This window comes from Malania oleifera, chromosome 8, assembly GCF_029873635.1.
Source record: "Malania oleifera isolate guangnan ecotype guangnan chromosome 8, ASM2987363v1, whole genome shotgun sequence".
NCBI classification, from domain to species: domain Eukaryota; kingdom Viridiplantae; phylum Streptophyta; class Magnoliopsida; order Santalales; family Ximeniaceae; genus Malania; species Malania oleifera.
Genome location: NC_080424.1, coordinates 6,607,225 through 6,632,733, shown reverse-complemented (window position 1 = coordinate 6,632,733; position 25,509 = coordinate 6,607,225). Strand labels below are relative to the sequence as shown.

The window sequence follows — 25,509 nt, the reverse complement described above, 5'->3', positions numbered from 1 at the left end:
GGGGAGCTGAGATCCATACTTAGAAAAAGCATGAAGGACTCTTATGCATCATACAGATTTATTTCTTGTATATTGAGGCTTTTCTGTAACCCTAAACATCATATCCAGCTTTTATGACTTTATATTTAGATATGAATTGTTCTTGGTTATGTGCTATAGTTCGCCTTAATATCTATTTGTGATGCATTTGTAGCATTTTGGGTTGACTATACTAATCAGGTGATAAATATATAAACATTCAGTATAGTTGGTCCAAGGAATCTAAAAATAACTGTTTATACTGCTTGGAAAATTTATTCTTGGCTAGTATATGTAGTTCATTTCATTTTGGCCTGTACTCAAATTGAAAGGGGGAACAACTTATTTAAAAATACCACGGCTCTGTTTTTTTGTTTTTTTTACTTTATTCATGTTCTTTTGCATATTTTGAGATGTTGGTTCTAACTTGATCATGAATACTAGATGCATTTGAATCATCTCATGAATTGTCTTGGACCATATTGAATATCTTGCATGATTGATTTGAATGATGTGCATACTTGGAATCAATCAGGTATTTGGTTTAATTTTTGGAAAACGCTCTATTTTCAAACGACATGTTGCCAAAATTTCTAAAAATGTTCTTCCCAAAATTAAATCATTCACTTAATTGACTATGTCTTGTGTTTACTTTCCTACTTTAGCCCCCTCTTGCTGATGTCAAAAAGGGGGAGAAATGTCTAATGCAAAATTGGGAAGGCTAAATATATCTAAATACATATCAGAATTGAGCTTTATTGACAACTAAGAATTGAATGCATAATTTGTGTTAGTTGGTCTTCATTTGTCATATGTTTGTACTTCAAATTTAAACTCTGTGTATATACTTAGGGGGAGTCTATTAGGCTTTGCCCACTTTTACAAATTGTTTTTGTCATCATCAAAAAGGGGGAAAATGTTGACTCTATGAGTCTAATTGTAACGACCTGAAATTTCCATCCAATTTTTTTCCTTCTCTATACTAATAAATGGGCTCTAAAACCTTACATGAACATAACTGACGTTATCACGACCCAAAGTGGAACCATGGTATCCTGTGCATTTCATATAACACCTAAGTAGCAGAAGTACATACATATCCAACAAATACCAAAATAAAATACCAAAGTACTATATACCTAGTTGTAAACATACACACATATACATAACATTTCCCAAAATACTGTGGGTTCCACAGACCAACCCAAAACTTACCCCAAAAACTACACCGACGCTACACCAACTCTACCTCTGAGCCGGCCCTGCACGCCTCTCTCTGAATTACCTGAAATGTTTAATAATTTTGGGGTGAGACACCTCTCAGTAATGAGAAACATGTTATCACCAGTATGTGGCATATGAGTTAGTTGGCAACATATCATTTAACTAATGTTGTATACAATATATATAAAAAAAAACATTTGTATAATAACGCATGCTTGTATCATATAGGATATGGAAATTTATGAGTTTTCTATTTAAAAGTATTTCTATCTATAATACATAATTTCTACTTTCTGTGTGTACTATACATAGCTATATATCTATAAATTTCCCCCCTTGATGGCTATATGTCATGACTTACCCCCTCATGACTAGGTTGTGCAGCCCAAAGGCGGGCCTAAACACTGATTGGCCCTCCAGTACTAGCCTAACTGTATGCATATTTGGATGCCTATAGCACGAAAGGCCTGCTCCACCTGATCCAGATGCCAGGGAGCTAACAACTTTACATAATGGCACAATCGGCTGTACCATACTCTATTTGAGACGTATGGTTGCACTATCTATACTATAACACAACAGTACCATGCTCTATAAACTGTTGTATTCCATCGGGTTCTAATACTGTATAATAATATTTCTATATAAATCTAACTATTTTAACATGACTATGTATTTCTGTATTAACCATGATCCTGTATAAATTGTATAGCCATGACGCTATAATAACAGTATATCTATATATTCTGTAATTCTGTAACTGTAATTCTGTATTTTGTATGTCATGACTCTATATTCTATATAATATGTATTGTTGTATATCACGATTCTATATTCTGTATATCATGGTTCTATATTCTGTATAATCATGGTTTTGTATATTTCTGTATAATCATGGTAAATAAAAACATTGTATAATCATTCTGTAAAATACTGTACAATCATGCTCTGAGATTTACTACGAAATCATAATTCTATAAAATACTGTATAAGCATGATTCTGTAAAATACTATATAATTATATAAGTTGTATTTCTATATAATTCTATATATAAAATTGTATACGCTGTATTTCATAATTCTGTAGGCTATATAATCATGCTTCTATAAAACTATATAACATATTCTATAATATTCTAGTATTTCTCAAGCCACGCAATTTAATAAACTTTATACATATGTTCTGATCAAATATTATATCATACTGATAAAACGTCTAATAAGGCTGGCATAACATGTATTCCCCTTACCTGATTATCTAACTCTAAATACTACTCATAATTTCATGCATGCAACATTCATAATTTCTAACTCCCTGAAATAACAACCATATAACTCCCAATCAAACCACTGAATTAACCGTAATAACTATAACATTCACATTTCCCGAACTCCACATATTCATCATTTCTAAACTATAATTTACCTGAATTTATGGAAATATACCTGCTGGGGTCCTCAACCCATATTCGCAGGGTCCCAAAAAACACCCTAATCCTGAAAACACAATACCCCAATTTTACTCCACAAAACACCGGTATATTCTCATACAACACAGAATCTAAACTCAAATAAGCTTGGTAATACTGAAAATTCCCAAATAATCAACTTACCCTGATTTTGGGATGATACTCAAGTTGGCCTAACCAACAATCTACTCTAGCATACCTGAAGAGAATCTTCCCAAGAGTAGTGTGGTGGCTTCCAATCATCGAACCGACGAAAAACGAGATTGAAATCGTAGAGAGAAGGAGAGAGAAAAGTGTTCTAGAGAGAGAGAAAGGGAGCTGCATGAATTTCTGACTAGAAAACCGAGTTAGGCCTATTTATAAACTGCAGATTCGTCGATGAGACACATCACCTCGTCAATGAGTTCATGAAGGGAGTTCATCAACGAACTTAAAGCCCTCATCGATGAACTTCAGGCACTGCTAAACCCCCTCCCAGTAAATTCTCATCGACGAGACACGTGTCCCTGTCGACAAGTTTAAGAAGTATGCTTGTCGACGAGCGCCCTGTGTTCTTCGACGAGACCCTGTGAGTCCCTTTTGAAATTTTCCTTTCTTTTCTTTTATTATTTAATTACTATAATTTTTCGGGTCTCTATGTTCGCCCATCCTCATAAAATTTCTTCCTCGAATTTTTCTATCTGTATCGAACACCATCCATGGAGGAAAACGAGCTACTTATTTTATTAATTACTCTCACTTATGGCGGAAGAATACTGTAGTTACAAAAGCAGTTCTGAGAGATTACAATTATACTCATAAAAGAAAATTTTCTCCCAAAACCAGAACACTACCTACCCTATAATCTAAAATACAACTATACATTCATCACTAATTAAAATAAAACTGTCATTATCTGAGCCATACTAACTATTACTGTATCCCACTAAACAAGTGTGGGTATTTCTATCTAATTCCCTCCTCAAGCTCCCATGAAGCTTCATCTTTGACATAATTCCTCCACAAGACTTCTACTAACTGAATTTTCTTGGTATGCAATTCTTGTTCCTTCCAATTTAGGATGTCACTGGTGCTTCTTCATATGCCAATGAATCTCTAAGCTCTATCTCTATATAACTAATCACGTGGGATAGGTCTGGGATGTTTTTCCTCAGCATGGAAACATGAAATACGTCGTGTATTCTAGACAGAATTGGTGGTAGAGTTAGCCTATAGGCAACTGACCCCACTCTTTCAAGTATCTCCAATGAGCCAATATACCTAGGGCTCAACTTACCAATCTTCCCAAATCTCATAACTCCTCTCAGTGAAGCTACCTTCAAAAATACCCGATCTCCCACATTAAACTCTAATTCCCAGCGACGAGTATCCACGTAACTTTTCTGCCGACTCTGAGCTACACTGATTCTGTCTTTAATAAGTCGGACTTTATCGTATGCCTACTATACCAACTCTGGTCCCAATACTCGTCTTTCTCCCACTTCATCCTAGTATAATAGAGAATGGCACCTCCTACCGTATAAAGGCTCATATGGTGTCATACTGGGTCCAACTACCCCCGACATCTAGCATGCACGCTCGTAGCATATCCTCAAGTATTTGGATCGTCCTCTTTGTCTGCCTATCTATCTGAGGATGAAAAGTGGTGCTGAATGCTAATTGTGACCCTATAGCCTCCTGAAAGCTCCTCCAAAATCGTGAAGTGAATTGGGGGTCTCAATCTGAGACTATTGATACTGGCATACCATGAGAGCGCACTATCTCCTAAATGTATAACTCTACCAGTCTACCCATAGAATAGTTGACTTTGATAGGGATAAAGTGAGCGGTCTTCGTCAGCTGATCTACGACCATCCATATAGTGTTTTGTCCCCGCCGCACTGGCGGTAGCCTTGACACGAAGTCCATGGAAACATGATCTCATTTCTACTCATGGATGTAAAGTGACTGCATCTGCCCTGCCGGTCTTTGGTGCTCAGCCTTTATCTGCTGGCACGTCAAACACTGTTTCATGAATTCAACAATCTCCTTCTTCATGCCGCTCCACTAGAAGGATTCCCGTAGATCCCAATATATTTTTGTGCTACCCGGATATACGGTGTAAAGGGATCTATGAGCCTCTTCTAAGATCGTCCTTCTGATCTTGGCGTCTGCAGGAACACATAGTCTGACACAAAACCTCAAAACTCCGTCATCTGAGATACTGAACTCTTCCTCCTGTCCATCCTGTACTTTATCCATCAGTTCTGCTAATTCTGAATCACTCCTCTAGGCGACTTTAATTCTTTCTTGCAAAGCAGGCCGAACCATTAGGTTGGCAATGAATGTCTGGTGATCACCCTCTATTAGCTCCAAGCCTAACCTCTCCAAATCCATCTGGATAGGGTGCTGAATCTCCACTACTGACAATACTGCTCCCACTGACTTTCGGCTCAGTGTATCAGTTACCACATTTGCTTTTCCTAAGTAATAGCTAATAATGCAGTCATAATCTTTAATGAGTTCCAATCATCTTCTTTGCCTCATATTCAGTTATTTCTGAGTGAAGAAATATTTCAAACTTTTGTGGTTTATGAAGATTTCACATTTCCCTCCATAAAGATAGTGTATCCAAATCTTGAGGGCATACACCACTACAACTAGCTCTAAATCATACACAAGATAGTTCTTCTTATATTCTTTAAGTTGCTTGGATGCATAAGTAATAACTCTTTTGTGCTGCATCAACACACACCCAAGCCCCCTTTGAGACGCATCACTGTAAATAACAAATACATCCTCTCTTGATGGAATAGTCAACACCAGGGCAATAACCAGCCTTTATTTCAACTCCTGAAAACTCTACTCACATTCATTAGACCATTCAAACCTCACATTCTTTCTCGTGAGTCGTGTCAAGGGACCTGACAGTCTGGAAAACCTATCCACAAAGCGCCGGTAATACCCTGCTAGTCCTAGAAAACTCTTGATTTCTTGAACATTTCTCGACCTCGCCCAATCTGCCATTGCCTTTATCTTGCCTAGGTCAACTGTTATACCATTCTCGGATATCACATGCCCTAGAAAAATGACCTGCCTCAGCCAGAATTCACATTTCTTGAATTTCACGTACAACTTTCTTTCCCTCAATACCTGCAACAACAACCTCAAATGATGTTCATGTTTCTCAAAACTCTTTGAATAGACCAGTATATCATCTATAAATACCACAATGAACTAGTCCAGATACTGATGAAACACATGATTCCTTAGGTCCATAAACGTTGTTGATGCATTCGTCAGGCCAAACGGCATAACGAGAAACTCGTAATACCCAAAATGGGTCTTGAAAACCATCTTCGGAACGTCCTCTGCTTTAACTTTCACTTGTTGATAACCTGACCGAAGATCAATCTTGGAGTAGACTTAAGTCCCCTGGAGCTGATTAAATAAATCATCAATTCTGCGAAGAGGATATTTATTCTTTATCGTCACTTTGTTTATTTCTCTGTAATCAATGCATATCCTCACGGTCTCATCCTTCTTCTTTACAAATAAGACCGGTGTTCCCCAAGGCAACATGCTGGGCTTGATGAAACCTTTTGCTAACTGCTCCTACAACTGATTTTTTAACTCTTTTAATTCTGCTCGAGTCATCCTATAAGGCACTTTAGATATTGGTGTCATCCCTAGAAGAATATCAATTACAAATTCTATCTCTCAAATCAGGTGGTAAGCCAGGTAACTCCTCTGGGAAAACATCTGAAAATTCTCTAACCACTGAAATATCAGTAAGCTTTAATTCTCCCTTTGGCCTCTCCTTTACATAAGTTACGAATCCCTGACAACTGTCCTGAAGCAGCCTCCTCAATTGTAAAGGTGATACTAACTGCGGTGGGGCGTGCACACGCAATCCCACGAATCTTGAATTCCTGCTCTTCCGAGGATCTAAAAATCACTTCTTTCTAATGGTAGTCAATACTGGCATGATTAGCTACCAACCAATCATACCCAATAATACGTCAAACCCTTGCAGGTCTAGTATCACAAGATTAGTTGGAAGTACTTTCCCCTAAATGGCCACTGAAAAATTCCTAAGTATCTTCCTACATCTCACTGCAGATCCAGTCAGTGTGGCAACAAACAACTCTACATCTAATAGTTGTGTCTCAATCCCAGATAATTTAGCATAACCCGACGATACAAATGAATGAGTGGCACCTGTGTCAAACAAAACCACAACTTCATATGATAAAGCAGTAAAAGTACCTGTCACGACGTCTGCAGCAATCTCTGCATCTCCCGATGTCAGCACATAAACCCTCACCGAGGCTACATTCCTCTGTTGGCCGCCACCCCTAGGTACCTAATTATGTCTCTAGATCTATGTAGGGACTAGTGCTCTGTTCAGTGACCACTAACACTCCCGTGCTATGTGTCCAGGTCTACCACAACTATAGTAAACATTACTTCCCAACCAGCATGCTCCTGTACACCTCCTACCACAAGTGGAGCAAATATGGTATGCCTGCTCACCCTAATACCAGCGATCTCCTCCCTCTTGTCACTGAACTCTCCCATACCTATCTCCCCTCCAATGGTCTCATCTAGAGCTCGCCTGAAATCCCGAAGATGTAGGCCTCTTTCTTTGACTCAAGGTCCCCACATCCCTCTACCTCGGTGCTCTTGCATCTTTCGGCTTGCTCTCCTATGCCATAGTCGCCCTATCAACCAACTTAGAGAAGTCCTGCAGCTTTAAAACCACCGCTTGTTTATAAATATGTCTTCTCAAACCCCTCTCAAACATTCTAACATTTTTCACCTCATCTGGAACAATATAAGGGGCGAAGCGCGACAGCTCAATAAACTTCGCTGCATACTGCTGGACTGTAAGATTCCGCCGAGTCAATCCCAGAAATTCTGCTACCTTCGCCTCCTTGCCGATGGCGGGAAAATAACGATCAAAGAAGATTTCTTTAAATCAGAACTAGGTCATAGCTACTGGTACCTGCCTCTATTCCTCCAGTAACCTCGTAGCAGTCCACCACCTCTCAACCTCACCTATAAGCTTATAGGCAGCATAAAAAACCCTCTGTTCATCGGTGTAATGGAGAACTGTCAATATTTTCTCGATCTCCTGCATCTAATTTTCAACCATTGTAGGATCGGCTCCCCTTAAAAAGGCCGGAGGATTCATCTTCGTAAACTTTTCAATAGTACAGTCTCACTCTATCTATGGTCCTCCCTGTTCTCTAGAGCTACGTACAATCTCAACCATAACTTGCTGAGCCACACTACGTAAGACTGCGTCTGAATTCCCACCACCTGCACCAGAGGGGTCTACCCCATCAGCCCCACTAGCATGAGCGCTACTCCCTCCAGGGTCCATCCTGAAAAAGAAAATAAACATAATCTAAGGACCCTGTCTGTATAACATAACTAACATATTCATCCACTTAAAATCTCATATCACCAATTAATCTATCGTTCTTACTCTTAATTTAAAATTCGGTCCAGTAACTGAGAAACACAACTCGACCATAGTTTACTATGGCTTTCCTGAAATCGTTACCCCAAGAAAGACACAGAAACCACAACGGTAATTTTACTTCCCGATCACTAAATAAAATCCCAAATACTTATCTTCTTTCCCCCAAAATTGACTCACTAAATTCTTGATCCATTCCTATACTCCGGTATTGTTTCCGCTACACTCTATAGTCTACAGAACCTAGTAACTTAGGCTCTGATACTAAATTGTAACAACCTGAAATTTCCATCCATTTTTTTCCTTTTCTATATTAATAAATGGGCTCCAAAACCTTAAATGATTATAACTGACGTCATCACGGCCCGAAGTGGGATCGTGGTATTCTGTGCATTTCATACAACACTTAAGTAGCAGAAGTACATACATATCTAAAAAATACCAAAATACAATACCAGAGTACTATATACCTAACTGTGCACATACACACACATATACATAACATTTCCCAAAATACTATGGGCTTCATAGACCAGCCCAAAACTCACCCCAAAAACTACACTAACTCTACACCAACTCTACCTCTGAGCTGGCCCTGCACGCCTCTCTAAATTACTTGAAATGTTTAATAATTATGCGGTGAGACACCTCTTAGTAAGGAGAAACATGTTATCACCAGTGTGTGGCATATGAGTTAGTTGGCAACATATCATTTAACTAATTTTGTATACGATATATACCAAGAAAACATCTGTATAATAACACATGCTTATATCATATAGAATATGGAAATTTTTGAGTTTTTTATTCAAAAGTACTTCTATCTATAATACGTAATCTCTACTTTCAATGTGTACTATATAAAACAATATATCTGTATATTTCCCCCTTAGATGGCTATATGTCATGACTTATCCCCTCATGATTGGGTTGTGCGCCCGAAAGCGGGCTAAACACTAGTTGGCCCTCCAATGCTAGCCTAACTGCATGCATATCTGGATTCCTATAGCACGAAAGGCCCGCTCCACCTGGTCCGGACGCCAAGGAGCTAACAACTCTACACAAGGGCACAATTGGTTGTATCATACTCTATTTGAGACGTATGATTGCATTGTCTATACTGTAACGCAACGGTACTGTGCTCTATAAACTATTGTATTCCATCGGGGTCTAATACTGTATAATAATATTTATATATAAATCTAACTATTTTACCATGATTCTGTATTTCTGTATTAACCATGATCCTGTATAAATTGTATAGTCATGACGCTATAATAACTGTATATTTGTATATCTATATATTCTGTAATTTTGTAACTGTAATTTTATATTCTGTATGTCATGACTCTATATTTTGTATAATCTGTATTTTTGTATATCATGGTTCTATATTCTGTATAATCATGGTTCTATATATTTCTATATAATCATGGTAAATAAAAACACTGTATAATCATTCTGTAAAATACTGTACAATCATGCTTCTATACATATATTCTAATCAAATACTATATCATACTGATAAAACGTCTAATAAGGCTGGCATAACATGTATTCCCCTTACCTGACTATCTAGCTCTAAATACTGCTCATAATTTCATGTATGCAGCATTCATAATTTCTAACTCCTTGAAATAACACCCATATAATTCCCAACCAAACCACTGAATTAACCATAATAGCAATAACATTTACATTTCCCCAACTTCACATATTCATCATTTCTAAACTATAATTTACCTGAATTTATGGAAATATACTTGCTGGGGTCCTCAACACATTCGCAGGGTCCCAAAAAACACCCTAATCCTGAAAACACAATACCTCAATTTTACTCCACAAAACACCAGTATATTCTTATACAACACAGAATTTAAACTCAAATAAGTTTGATAATACTGAAAATATTCAAATAATTAACTTACCCTAATTTTGGGATAGTACCCAAGTTGGTCTAACAAACAATCTACTCTAACAGACTTGAAGAGAATCTTCCCAAGAGTAGCATAGAGGCTTCCGATCGTCAAACCGGCAAAAAACAAAGTCGTAATTGTAGAGAGAAGGGGAGATAAACGTATTCTAGAGAGAGAGAGAAAGCAGGTTGCATGAATTTCTCGCTGAAAACTCGAGTTAGACCTATTTATAAACTGCGGATTCGTCGACAAGACACATCACCTCGTCGACGAGTCCATGAAGGGAGTTCATCAATGAACTTAAATCTCTCGTCGACGAGCTTCAGGCTCTGCTAAACCCCTTCTCGGTAAATTCTCGTCGACGAGACACGTGTCCCCATCAACGAGCTCAAGTATGCTCGTCGATGAGCGCCCTGCATTCGTCGACGAGACCCTATGAGTCCCTTTTGAAATTTTTCTTTTCATTTATTTTCTTTTATTATTTAATTACTATAATTCTTCAAGTCTCTACAATGATCCCGTTTTGATTATGACAAGACCAATATTTCTCACCTGTGCACTGAGCTTCTTAAACAGATTCATCCTTAGCATGCATTGATGCTAGAAGCTCAAGGAGGTCATACGGACAGCAAAGATCATGCTTCATATATATGGCATCTGAAAAAGCAAAAGAATGAAGACCTATTTGATATTGTATTTGCATTCATTTTTTGTTTGTTCTGTAATATAATATGGTTTTGTAATAACTGCATCACATGCATGATAGGACTAAATGCTCAAGACCATAGATTGACCTTAGGGATCATCCTTCGGTCGACTGATGCCGGATTTTTAGGGTTAGCTCAAAGACCTTAGAGAAACTCTAAGTCCTTGCACAAGCACTTAAGAAAATCCCCACTATCAACTATGCAATCAGGGGTAACTTATGATTTAAAGTATAGACCTTAAGTTTAAAATCATAAGGACTTTGGGCGATCGAACCAGGCAAGTCAAATTGCCTCGATCGACCAAATTGTTGACTGGTTAAAAAGTTGACCTGCCTTCGGGCGACCGAACTCAGAATGAGCTAAGTGACCACAGTTGACCGAACTCAAACCCTAACTTTTTCTAACAACTCGAGCGCCCGAACTTTACATTCAAAATATCCCCGGACGACCGAATGTGCAAGTTCGGCAAACCGAACTTGAGACCAGGTGACCGAACCTCGAACAAATTGAAAAATCCCCTTGGTTAGCAGACCAAACCCTTGATTAGGCACCCAAACTTCATAAATCACTTTTTTTTCATGTATCTATTCGAGCAACCAAACCAATGGCTCGGTCAACCGAAACTCTCGGATTGGTCAAATTTTTACCATGCTTAATTGGGATTAAACAAGGTTAATTTCTTAAACACATTTAAAATAATTTTAATAATTCCCTGAGTGTCCCCAACGGTTATAATTTTGGCTCTATATATATATATATATATATATATATATATATATATATATGTGGGTTTATTTGCACAATTAACACAAAATTAGCATTTGGATTAGTGTAAAAATCCTCTGATTTTTTGAGTGCATATTTATCAAATCCAAAACCCATACTATCACGACCTGCTTATTTTTTCACATTTTTTTTTTATATAATATCAATATCACATATCCCATATTCCAGCTCAGTAGGTCACAATCCACCTGAGCTCGTGGGCACCAAGGATATATTAGAACATAAAGCAAAAGCCCTAGCAGCAGAAAATATACAAACATGTACATCTCAATACCATATACCACAATATACCAGAGTTACTACAATCACTGTATTTTCATATATACATCGCAAAAATAAAACTTATGGACATTTCCCACAAAATCTAACTGTCCCTACAAAACTTACCCTTCAAAAAGGACAGATAGACCGTACTATATCAGCGGGACTTTTCCTGCTCTCTTATCCGGGGCTCTTGAAAAGTTAATAAGATTTATGGGTGAGACACCTCTCAATAAGGGAAATAAACTAATACTAGTATGTGACAACATGAGTGTACCGTGTTCTACATATATCATACATATCATATTCAGTACTATTTATCAAATCTAGGAAAACATATGTATATCAAAACATGGAAGAACATACTACATTTCATAAGCATATCTCATCTCATATCATAATAATAATATAAAACAATCCTGGTAGGTTAATTGGCTGTTGTCATGTATTACCCACACATGACTGGGTTGTGTGGCCCGAAGGCGGGACTTGACAATGGTTGACCGACCACTGCCAAGTCAAACAGTAGTTTGTAGGTCTGATGGGTCTACCCAAACTGGTCCGTACACTAGGGGCGATAACAGCACGCTTCTTGAAAATAACCACATCGACCATCCAATCTCACACCACTCCGTACAATGGCGTTAACACAAATATCATGATCACAAAAACCATGGACACATAGATACGGTACCGTGCAAGTGTTAGCCTAGACCAAGCCAACCAGGTTCTAATATCATATACATATACTAAAATCGTGATACCTGGATAACTCATATCATTAATTATCAAATCATTCATATTATTTTTCATATATACATATATCATGAAAATCATCGGCCCGTACGCCGGCAAATCACATAGCACAACCCATACGCTGGCAAATCTCATCCACATAGCACGGCTCGTACGCCGGCAAACATATCCACATAGAGGCAAGCACAGAGCATACTCGGCGCCATGATACGATCGTTGCAAGGAACCCATTACAGTTTCGTTAAACCAGAGGTTAGCCTGATGCCACTCCTCAGTGACTTGGCAGGTTACGGGTATCCACTGTAAAGATATCCCTCGTAACATCATATAGACATTACAAGTCCATAGAAGTAAGAGAACAGAAGTCCTTCGGGCAATTAGCCTTCAGGGGAAAGGAGAAGATTAGAAAGCCATGGAAGGAAACAAACACTAGCTCTGTATTAACTCAACTTGCTCTGATTGATCTCAAACTAGCTCTGCCTTACATAAGGGAAGGCAGTCCCTTTTTATAGAGGTCTGAGACCCCGAAAACTTACATGATACGCAAACAACGAGAGTGACATAAAGCAGACTCGACTGAGACATAAAGTTGGACGATGACATAACGCAAAGCCGGTGAAGACTTTGTGGCATCGACTGGCAACTTTGTCAAAGGACTCAACAACTGACAACTGACATAAAGAAAGGTGACAGCACATGGGCGGCTGCATTTGTGCGGGAGTGACCCACCACCTTTAATTATGTAAGACTTATTGACACATCAAGCCAACAAACTTGGACTCTAAGCAAACTTACATCGCACACAGACATAGGACGGCCCACCATTGTGGACTTTAACACAATAATACATAAAGTGGTTACGGACGTGGCCCGTCATTTTGGACTTCTGCATGATGGAGAGAGATTCAGGTTGACGTAGTCTTCATCCGTTATCTGTCCATGGATCGGATGGTAGAACGTCATTTTCTTGTATGGGTTGTCTTCATCATCTGTGTCCATCGGATCATCTGGAGGATCTGGAGGCTTTGGAGCAGGAATCTCGTCAGGAATGAGGACGACGAGCTCGGAGCAGGACTTCAGGTCATTCAATTCACAGAGGTGGTTCAGCAGTGAGAACTTGTATCTTGGCCAGGTAGAAAGGTTGTACAGGGTATCCCATTCATAAGCTTGATTCTGGGACCATAACAGCTTTCTGGTAGGATTGTAGAAATACGGTCGATGGAGTATGAAAATACTGTGTACGGCTTCTGCTTCCGCATGGTCCATCTTCCATAAGTTGTAGTTTCCCATGAGAGCTGTTAGCTTCTTTCTCCATGTAGATAGTGGATCGAACAATTGGAGGAAGGTCCAGAATAGTGATTTCTGGTTAGCTGGATCATGAAGATGGGTATACGTCTCCTGTAGCGGGATGAATACAGCATGTACCTGCAAAACAGAAATATACCAGAGATACCATAATACATGTGTATGGAAGGCTGATGGTTTGATGACGTATGGGTTAAGAAATGGGTAGGCTGGAAAGGTCTGATGATGACCAATGTTCTTAGCATAGTGGTAATGGGAGATTTTGGCACAGAATTTGATTCTTTCTAGATCAGTGAGGTCAGGTTCCATATCTGGAGGGAAATGGATATGGGTCGAGGCACTAAGGTAGAGGATATCAGGAGGAGAGGTTGAGGACGAAGCCATGAGTATCAGTGGTATGGCTTTATGGCTGGTAATGAGGGAGGCTGTTTTCCTGGGGCGAGATAGCATGTCTGCAAGAACATTGTGGTCGCCTTTTATATGCTTCACAGCGAAGTCATATCGGGAAAACCAGTCTTTCAATCTGAGTATCTGCGGATCAGGGAGAATCTTATTGTGGAATTCAAGCATCTTCGGAAAGGATGAGTTGTCCATTTCGACAGTGAAGTGCTTTGATCTGACATAAAAGTCAAACTTTTGGATTCCATTTTTCACCGCAATTATCTCCTTGAATACAGTGTGATAATGTTTCTGTGATTCTTTGAATTCTCCGCTTGCATGTCCACAGTAGGCTCTTCTGTTGTCCTTATCTTCAAGTAGCAGTGCACCCCAATAATGATCACTTGCGTCTGACTGGAGGATGAGATTGCCGGTAGATGGAATAGTCAGAGGCGGTGGATCCTTTGCAGCTTTTTTCAAATGTTTGATAGCACTTGTCTCATCAGGGCCCCATGGTGGAGGCTTCTTTTTCAACAGCTGCGACAGGGAGCTGGTGTGATGGCTTGCGTGCGGGATGAAGTCTCTGACATAATTAATTATGCCAAGAAATTGTTGGATTTCCTTGACAGAAAGATTATTATCTGGAAACTTCAATAATTGCTCTGCGAGATGTGGACCTGGGCAGATAGTACCGTGGGAAATTTTCATCCCCAAGAAATCAATTTCCTTTTGTCCAATCACGCTTTTCTTTTCTGATAACATGATCCCGTACTGTGATGCCAACTGGTGAAAATGTTCAAGAAGCTGATGATGTTCTGCATGACTTTTTGAAAACAATAAAATATCATCGATGTATATCAAGGTACTATGCAGAATAGGATTGAAGATCCTAGTCATCGCTTTTTGAAACAGTGACGGCGCGATCTTTAAACCGAAGGGTAAAACTGTCCATTGGAATTGTTCATTCGGTATACAGAACGCTGTCTTGTATCTGTCATCTGGATGAATACCGAGTTGCCAAAATGCACCTTTAAAATCGAACTTTGAAAATATCTGTGCTTCAGCAAGATGGATGAACTGTGTTCTTGCTTTTGGAATAGGGAACTTGTCATCCCTGATGAACACGTTCAGAGGCTTGTAATCAATAACCAATCTCTTTTTTCCTCTGATCTTTTCTGATCTTTTTTCAACATAGAATGCTTGACATGCCCAAGAGGAATTAGTTGGTTCGATGAGACCTTGTCTTAATAAAGAATAACATTCTTCTCTGGCGAGCTTAAGGTCTGAAGGAGACATTCCCGGATGTGTAGCTTTAGTAGGACTAACATCTTCATTAAGCTTGAAGGGAATGTGGATAAAGAAGTCTGGGTTTTTCCAAAGAGGATGATCATGAATAAACTGATCATGGCTTTCAGCACATAACTTCAGGAGTTTGTTTTGGATGGACTGGAAATCTGGACAGGAATATGAAAGAGAATAAATCTTGTTTGTCTGGGTGAAAGGCTTGAATTCTCTTTTGTAGTTAATTCCAGTGGGAAGAATCCTTAATGATTTCGAAAGACAATAAACATCCCATCCTAAAAGAACATCCTTTTGAGGGAGTAGACTACCGATTACCTGAGTCCAAATGATGCAATTAGGAAGGAGTTTAATCCCAATTTTGTTTTTGGAAATCAAAGAGGTTGTGAAGATTTGATCATTGGCTGCTCTGAAAAACTGAGTGTGGGAAGACCAACAGTCTGGAGGTAAGACTTTAGGGTTGATCATGGTCTTATGAGATCCTGTATCAATGAAGGCAACAACAGGAATAGGTTTACCATGTTTTTCAGGAAGGAGTTGAATCTGGACATGAGGGCTTATCTGAGGATTCTGAGAAAATAGAACAGGCTGGACTGGTTGGATCTGAAGAGATTCATCTGTCTGATAATCATGGTCTGAATCAGATGTTTCTGAATCAGTGAGGACGAGAACTGTGTCTTCTGTCATCTCTTCTTGCTCTGAAAGAATAGATTCTGCGTCTGCATCTAATTCTTCATTTTGTAACTGTTGAGCAAGCTTTGCAGACTTTGTCCTGTTCTTTGGGCACTGTTTTGCATAGTGTCCTTTTCTCTTGCAAATGAAGCAGCGAGGAGATTTGTCATATCCTCTTCTGTTCTTTTTCTTGAAGAATCTAAATCTTTTCTTCTTTCTATGATCTTTCTTTGAAAGTCTGTCAGAACCGTAGTCTTTGAAATGCTTCTTCTTCTTGGGACTACAGATGCAATTCTTCTCTTTGCATTTGATCTGTAGATAGGGCTTTTTGCATTGCTTCGTGAATTTATGGTTCTGCTTGATCATCTTTGAGAATAGTTGATGAGTGTCACACAACTTCTCAAGAGCAGTAAGTGCCAGCTGATGAATTTCTCCAAGAGAGATTTCTTTGAGAGGCCGAGAGAGTGAAGCGATCTTTCTCTGTAAGTCTGGCTGGATATCTTCTGGTAATGAATTAATATAGACTTGTCTAAGATTATCATCATGAAATCCACCAAGAAGATAATACCGTTTAGACATTCTTTGATAATGAAAATCAAGATCCTTCTTCTTTAGAGAGCAACATCTCATCTCAAAATATTCTTGACGAACAACATTGGCGTGAATGTCTGGATCACCAACAAATTCTCTGTAGAGTGTTCCCAATGCAAAGGAGGGAATCTGGGAATTAATGAACGTAACTTGTCTGAATTCACCAAGACTTTGGAACCAATCTCTTAGTGTACCAGTAAATCTGGATGTAAATTCAACAAGAATTGATTGTAATGTGTTCCCGGGCTTTGAGAGTTGGAGATCAATCCATGCACCAAATTCACCAATTCTGTCTCTCCATTTGGTTGGAGGTAATCCGTCAAAAGAGAACCATGAGTTATTGTTTGAATGATGAGGAGCCGATTGAGGAGGAGCCGAGGTGGCTTCCGAGGGTTCTTCCACAATAGGGACTGTGGTATCGGACTCGTCATGGAATTCATGAGATCTGGACGATCCTGGTTCTGTGGGAGATGCCATCATCATGGTGGTGAGATCAGTGATCTCTTGATCTGTTGATGAGGATGATGTTTCAGTCTCAGTGGAAACATCACTGTTTTCTTCAATAAGTATTTCAGGAATTGGGTCAGCAAGGAAGGATGGAGATTGATCAGGTGAAACAAATGGGCTTTTAAGTTTCTGATCAACATGTTCAGGTGGTTGATGAATAGGTTCAGGAGGCAAAGGTGTTGCTGGGATTTGAGATCTGCGAGCAACAGGGGCTGCTGGAATAAGGGAATGTTTTCTCAGGATTTCAGCAGTAGATTTGAAGTGTTTGGAATAATCAGGCTGTCTGTAAGATGGTGTTGGTGGTGATTGAGGAATGAAGGAATATGATGGAGCATATGGAAATGCTTTTGGTGTGTAGGTTGGTGTTGGAGGAGTTGGACGATATTCTCGTTCAATCTGTGAGACTTCTTCTCTGAGTCTTCTGATTTCTTCTTCTTTGGCACTGAATAGTGATCCAAAGTATCCTTCAGAGATGAAATGTCTGAGTTCAGAACTAAGAACATCGATTCTTCTTTTAATATCATCATATAATGCTTCAATTCTGGAATCAAGGGTATCAAATCGTTGATTGATCTGAGCGCCATGGTTGATGAGTCTGTCAACTTTGTTGTCAATGGCATTCAGCGTCGTGTTCTGTGTTCTAGCATTCTGGGTTTGCCAGTTCAGAACTTGTTCAGCTTGTGATGGAAGTTTCCTTGATCCGTCTGGTTGAACTTCAGAGGGTTGGATGAATGGTCTAGAATGGAGGTTAGAGTCATATGATCTGGGTTCCAAAGGTGGAAACTGTTTGTCATATGGAGAAGCCATGAAACAAGGTATTGGCTGGGTTTCAGGAGGTATGGAAACTGGAGTTTGGTAGGGTTCAAGTTGAGGTTCTTCAGGAGGAAGGAGACCTTCTTCTCGAAGAATTTCAAGGGCTCTATCGTAGATCCATAAAGGTTTTGGTTTTGGATCTGGGCGTCGGATGCCTATCCATGGGCTGGATGGGTCATCGGGTTTTCTGTAGGGAGAAAACGGTTTGCAGGATGGTTTAGTTTCTCTTTGTTGTTTTTGGCGGCATGAGCAGTCTGGATCGCACATGGATGGGTCAACATCCCATATGAAGTGACCTTCAATCTTATCTGTGTAGATAGGAGATCCGTCTGCTTCAACATGACTGACTGGAATGTCATCCTCGAAAGTAACAGGCTTGATCATTAGTGACTGAAACACCGGAGGTGTACTAGATGATGCCGTGTCTTTCGGGTTGAAAACTGTCTTTACCGTACCATCTGGTAGTCTTTGGAATTTTGGATCTGAAAGATGGATCGGTGAGGACTGTTGATGAAGCTGCTCATAGCTGGAGATCCATTCAAGAGGAATGAGATCTTTCAGTTCTTCTCTAGGGATTTGCCGTGGGATCTGCAGAATGGTTAGAACGTCGTCTTCTCGTTCCGCAGTGATCAGGATGGTATCTTCAGACTGTCCTGGTAAAGGAAGATCAACGGCGTGATCTTGGAGTCTGTAGATCAGTTGATGATGCAGAGTAGCCATGTCCTTGCCTGGAGTCCAGGGAAAAGTTTAGGCCATAGAAGTAAATTATAGAAGTACTAAGGAGCAAGTAGCTGAAAGGGGAAAATCGATTATCCATGGAATCTCATTCACAAAGCTCAGAAATTACTCCTGCTCGACTCTCTTCTTCCATCTCTCTACCTTCCACTATCAAGAAAACCACTTCTTCCAAGATTACAAACCTAGTAGAATACTCGTACATTCCTGACTCTGCACAGATACAGGAAACTTCTCTCCCTCTTGTAAATCCTTACAATATTTTTAGAAGAAAAAAGTCTCTAGCTAATCAAGTCCATACTTTGCTTATTTCTCACAACCGACCACAAGTCAAAGAGTTTGTACAGACAACCGCTCTTGACAAGTGCCTGATTCCAGCCACAACTAAAGAACAGTATGTCGATCTTGAGCTCGATCAAGATCTCATCAACCAGTGGATTCGTGAAGGCTACACGCATCTTCACTTTGGTGCTGTCAGACTCCTTCTGACACTCCATGGCAGAAAAGGTCTTCCGGTCACCGCCAAAATCACTTTGCTGAATACGACGTATACGCAGTATGAACATGCAGCAATCGGTACCTCGCTAACCACTCTCCAAGCTGGTAGCGTGTGTCTTACTTTCTTTCCCAACTTCAACATTCCTCTCAGAGACAAGAACCTGAGGAACTGTATGAAGGTTCAACTGCAAATCACTGGCGCTCCACAAGTCTCATCAGCCTACATGGCTACTCTGCATCATCAACTGATCTACAGACTCCAAGATCACGCCGTTGATCTTCCTTTACCAGGACAGTCTGAAGATACCATCCTGATCACTGCGGAACGAGAAGACGACGTTCTAACCATTCTGCAAATCCCACGGCAAATCCCTAGAGAAGAACTGAAAGATCTCATTCCTCTTGAATGGATCTCCAGCTATGAGCAGCTTCATCAACAGTCCTCACCGATCCATCTTTCAGATCCAAAATTCCAAAGACTACCAGATGGTACGGTAAAGACAGTTTTCAACCCGAAAGACACGGCATCATCTAGTACACCTCCGGTGTTTCAGTCACTAATGATCAAGCCTGTTACTTTCGAGGATGACATTCCAGTCAGTCATGTTGAAGCAGACGGATCTCCTATCTACACAGATAAGATTGAAGGTCACTTCATATGGGATGTTGACCCATCCATGTGCGATCCAGACTGCTCATGCCGCCAAAAACAACAAAGAGAAACTAAACCATCCTGCAAACCGTTTTCTCCCTACAGAAAACCCGATGACCCATCCAGCCCATGGATAGGCATCCGACGCCCAGATCCAAAACCAAAACCTTTATGGATCTACGATAGAGCCCTTGAAATTCTTCGAGAAGAAGGTCTCCTTCCTCCTGAAGAACCTCAACCTGAACCCTACCAAACTCCAGTTTCCATACCTCCTGAAACCCAGCCAATACCTTGTTTCATGGCTTCTCCATATGACAAACAGTTTCCACCTTTGGAACCCAGATCATATGACTCTAACCTCCATTCTAGACCATTCATCCAACCCTCTGAAGTTCAACCAGACGGATCAAGGAAACTTCCATCACAAGCTGAACAAGTTCTGAACTGGCAAACCCAGAATGCTAGAACACAGAACACGACGCTGAATGCCATTGACAACAAAGTTGACAGACTCATCAACCATGGCGCTCAGATCAATCAACGATTTGATACCCTTGATTCCAGAATTGAAGCATTATATGATGATCTTAAAAGAAGAATCGATGTTCTTAGTTCTGAACTCAGACATTTCATCTCTGAAGGATACTTTGGATCACTATTCAGTGCCAAAGAAGAAGAAATCAGAAGACTCAGAGAAGAAGTCTCACAGATTGAACGAGAATATCGTCCAACTCCTCCAACACCAACCTACACACCAAAAGCATTTCCATATGCTCCATCATATTCCTTCATTCCTCAATCACCACCAACACCATCTTACAGACAGCCTGATTATTCCAAACACTTCAAATCTACTGCTGAAATCCTGAGAAAACATTCCCTTATTCCAGCAGCCCCTGTTGCTCGCAGATCTCAAATCCCAGCAACACCTTTGCCTCCTGAACCTATTCATCAACCACCTGAACATGTTGATCAGAAACTCAAAAGCCCATTTGTTTCACCTGATCAATCTCCATCCTTCCTTGCTGACCCAATTCCTGAAATACTTATTGAAGAAAACAGTGATGTTTCCACTGAGACTGAAACATCATCCTCATCAACAGATCAAGAGATCACTGATCTCACCACCATGATGATGGCATCTCCCACAGAACCAGGATCGTCCAGATCTCATGAATTCCATGACGAGTCCGATACCACAGTCCCTATTGTGGAAGAACCCTCGGAAGCCACCTCGGCTCCTCCTCAATCGGCTCCTCATCATTCAAACAATAACTCATGGTTCTCTTTTGACGGATTACCTCCAACCAAATGGAGAGACAGAATTGGTGAATTTGGTGCATGGATTGATCTCCAACTCTCAAAGCCCGGGAACACATTACAATCAATTCTTGTTGAATTTACATCCAGATTTACTGGTACACTAAGAGATTGGTTCCAAAGTCTTGGTGAATTCAGACAAGTTACGTTCATTAATTCCCAGATTCCCTCCTTTGCATTGGGAACACTCTACAGAGAATTTGTTGGTGATCCAGACATTCACGCCAATGTTGTTCGTCAAGAATATTTTGAGATGAGATGTTGCTCTCTAAAGAAGAAGGATCTTGATTTTCATTATCAAAGAATGTCTAAACGGTATTATCTTCTTGGTGGATTTCATGATGATAATCTTAGACAAGTCTATATTAATTCATTACCAGAAGATATCCAGCCAGACTTACAGAGAAAGATCGCTTCACTCTCTCGGCCTCTCAAAGAAATCTCTCTTGGAGAAATTCATCAGCTGGCACTTACTGCTCTTGAGAAGTTGTGTGACACTCATCAACTATTCTCAAAGATGATCAAGCCGAACCATAAATTCACGAAGCAATGCAAAAAGCCCTATCTACAGATCAAATGCAAAGAGAAGAATTGCATCTGTAGTCCCAAGAAGAAGAAGCATTTCAAAGACTACGGTTCTGACAGACTTTCAAAGAAAGATCATAGAAAGAAGAAAAGATTTAGATTCTTCAAGAAAAAGAACAGAAGAGGATATGACAAATCTCCTCGCTGCTTCATTTGCAAGAGAAAAGGACACTATGCAAAACAGTGCCCAAAGAACAGGACAAAGTCTGCAAAGCTTGCTCAACAGTTACAAAATGAAGAATTAGATGCAGACGCAGAATCTATTCTTTCAGAGCAAGAAGAGATGACAGAAGACACAGTTCTCGTCCTCACTGATTCAGAAACATCTGATTCAGACCATGATTATCAGACAGATGAATCTCTTCAGATCCAACCAGTCCAGCCTGTTCTATTTTCTCAGAATCCTCAGATAAGCCCTCATGTCCAGATTCAACTCCTTCCTGAAAAACATGGTAAACCTATTCCTGTTGTTGCCTTCATTGATACAGGATCTCATAAGACCATGATCAACCCTAAAGTCTTACCTCCAGACTGTTGGTCTTCCCACACTCAGTTTTTCAGAGCAGCCAATGATCAAATCTTCACAACCTCTTTGATTTCCAAAAACAAAATTGGGATTAAACTCCTTCCTAATTGCATCATTTGGACTCAGGTAATCGGTAGTCCACTCCCTCAAAAGGATGTTCTTTTAGGATGGGATGTTTATTGTCTTTCGAAATCATTAAGGATTCTTCCCACTGGAATTAACTACAAAAGAGAATTCAAGCCTTTCACCCAGACAAACAAGATTTATTCTCTTTCATATTCTTGTCCAGATTTCCAGTCCATCCAAAACAAACTCCTGAAGTTATGTGCTGAAAGCCATGATCAGTTTATTCATGATCATCCTCTTTGGAAAAACCCAGACTTCTTTATCCACATTCCCTTCAAGCTTAATGAAGATGTTAGTCCTACTAAAGCTACACATCCGGGAATGTCTCCTTCAGACCTTAAGCTCGCCAGAGAAGAATGTTATTCTTTATTAAGACAAGGTCTCATCGAACCAACTAATTCCTCTTGGGCATGTCAAGCATTCTATGTTGAAAAAAGATCAGAAAAGATCAGAGGAAAAAAGAGATTGGTTATTGATTACAAGCCTCTGAACGTGTTCATCAGGGATGACAAGTTCCCTATTCCAAAAGCAAGAACACAGTTCATCCATCTTGCTGAAGCACAGATATTTTCAAAGTTCGATTTTAAAGGTGCATTTTGGCAACTCGGTATTCATCCAGATGACAGATACAAGACAGCGTTCTGTATACCGAATGAACAATTCCAATGGACAGTTTTACCCTTCGGTTTAAAGATCGCGCCGTCACTGTTTCAAAAAGCGATGACTAGGATCTTCAATCCTATTCTGCATAGTACCTTGATATACATCGATGATATTTTATTGTTTTCAAAAAGTCATGCAGAACATCATCAGCTTCTTGAACATTTTCACCAGTTGGCATCACAGTACGGGATCATGTTATCAGAAAAGAAAAGCGTGATTGGACAAAAGGAAATTGATTTCTTGGGGATGAAAATTTCCCACGGTACTATCTGCCCAGGTCCACATCTCGCAAAGCAATTATTGAAGTTTCCAGATAATAATCTTTCTGTCAAGGAAATCCAACAATTTCTTGGCATAATTAATTATGTCAGAGACTTCATCCCGCACGCAAGCCATCACACCAGCTCCCTGTCGCAGCTGTTGAAAAAGAAGCCTCCACCATGGGGCCCTGATGAGACAAGTGCTATCAAACATTTGAAAAAAGCTGCAAAGGATCCACCGCCTCTGACTATTCCATCTACCGGCAATCTCATCCTCCAGTCAGACGCAAGTGATCATTATTGGGGTGCACTGCTACTTGAAGATAAGGACAACAGAAGAGCCTACTGTGGACATGCAAGCGGAGAATTCAAAGAATCACAGAAACATTATCACACTGTATTCAAGGAGATAATTGCGGTGAAAAATGGAATCCAAAAGTTTGACTTTTATGTCAGATCAAAGCACTTCACTGTCGAAATGGACAACTCATCCTTTCCGAAGATGCTTGAATTCCACAATAAGATTCTCCCTGATCCGCAGATACTCAGATTGAAAGACTGGTTTTCCCGATATGACTTCGCTGTGAAGCATATAAAAGGCGACCACAATGTTCTTGCAGACATGCTATCTCGCCCCAGGAAAACAGCCTCCCTCATTACCAGCCATAAAGCCATACCACTGATACTCATGGCTTCGTCCTCAACCTCTCCTCCTGATATCCTCTACCTTAGTGCCTCGACCCATATCCATTTCCCTCCAGATATGGAACCTGACCTCACTGATCCAGAAAGAATCAAATTCTGTGCCAAAATCTCCCATTACCACTATGCTAAGAACATTGGTCATCATCAGACATTTCCAGCCTACCCATTTCTTAACCCATACGTCATCAAACCATCAGCCTTCCATACATATGTATTATGGTATCTCTGGTATATTTCTGTTTTGCAGTTACATGCTGTATTCATCCCGCTACAGGAGACGTATACCGATCTTCATGATCCAGCTAACCAGAAATCACTATTCTGGACCTTCCTCCAATTGTTCGATCCACTATCTACATGGAGAAAGAAGCTAACAGCTCTCATGGGAAACTACAACTTATGGAAGATGGACCATGCGGAAGCAGAAGCCGTACACAGTATTTTCATACTCCATCGACCGTATTTCTACAATCCTACCAGAAAGCTGTTATGGTCCCAGAATCAAGCTTATGAATGGGATACCCTGTACAACCTTTCTACCTGGCCAAGATACAAGTTCTCATTGCTGAACCACCTCTGTGAATTGAATGACCTGAAGTCCTGTTCCGAGCTCGTCGTCCTCATTCCTGACGAGATTCCTGCTCCAAAGCCTCCAGATCCTCCAGATGATCCGATGGACACAGATGATGAAGACAACCCATACAAGAAAATGACGTTCTACCATCCGATCCATGGACAGATAACGGATGAAGACTACGTCAACCTGAATCTCTCTCCATCATGCAGAAGTCCAAAATGACGGGCCACGTCCGTAACCACTTTATGTATTATTGTGTTAAAGTCCACAATGGTGGGCCGTCCTATGTCTGTGTGCGATGTAAGTTTGCTTAGAGTCCAAGTTTGTTGGCTTGATGTGTCAATAAGTCTTACATAATTAAAGGTGGTGGGTCACTCCCGCACAAATGCAGCCGCCCATGTGCTGTCACCTTTCTTTATGTCAGTTGTCAGTTGTTGAGTCCTTTGACAAAGTTGCCAGTCGATGCTACAAAGTCTTCACCGGCTTTGTGTTATGTCATCGTCCAACTTTATGTCTCAGTCGAGTCTGCTTTATGTCACTCTCGTTGTTTGCGTATCATGTAAGTTTTCGGGGTCTCAGACCTCTATAAAAAGGGACTGCCTTCCCTTATGTAAGGCAGAGCTAGTTTGAGATCAATCAGAGCAAGTTGAGTTAATACAGAGCTAGTGTTTGTTTCCTTCCATGGCTTTCTAA

The 25,509-nt window shown here is 40.1% G+C and overlaps 1 protein-coding gene across 2 annotated transcripts in view; it reads right to left on the bottom strand.

The window, feature by feature from the left end:
• Positions 1 to 1,057: 1,057 nt before the first annotated feature.
• LOC131161665 (uncharacterized) overlaps positions 1,058 to 25,509 on the bottom strand; it is a 61,898-nt gene continuing 37,446 nt past the window's right edge. Inside the window, exons 6-7 of one of the 2 annotated variants that reach the window (XR_009138593.1) lie at positions 9,922 to 9,990; positions 1,058 to 1,303 (exon numbers count right to left, since the gene is read on the bottom strand). The gene's annotated coding sequence lies outside the window, so the exon portion shown is untranslated. The remainder of the gene's footprint in view (positions 1,304 to 9,921; positions 9,991 to 25,509) is intronic. The other variant, XM_058117580.1, reaches the window with a different exon arrangement.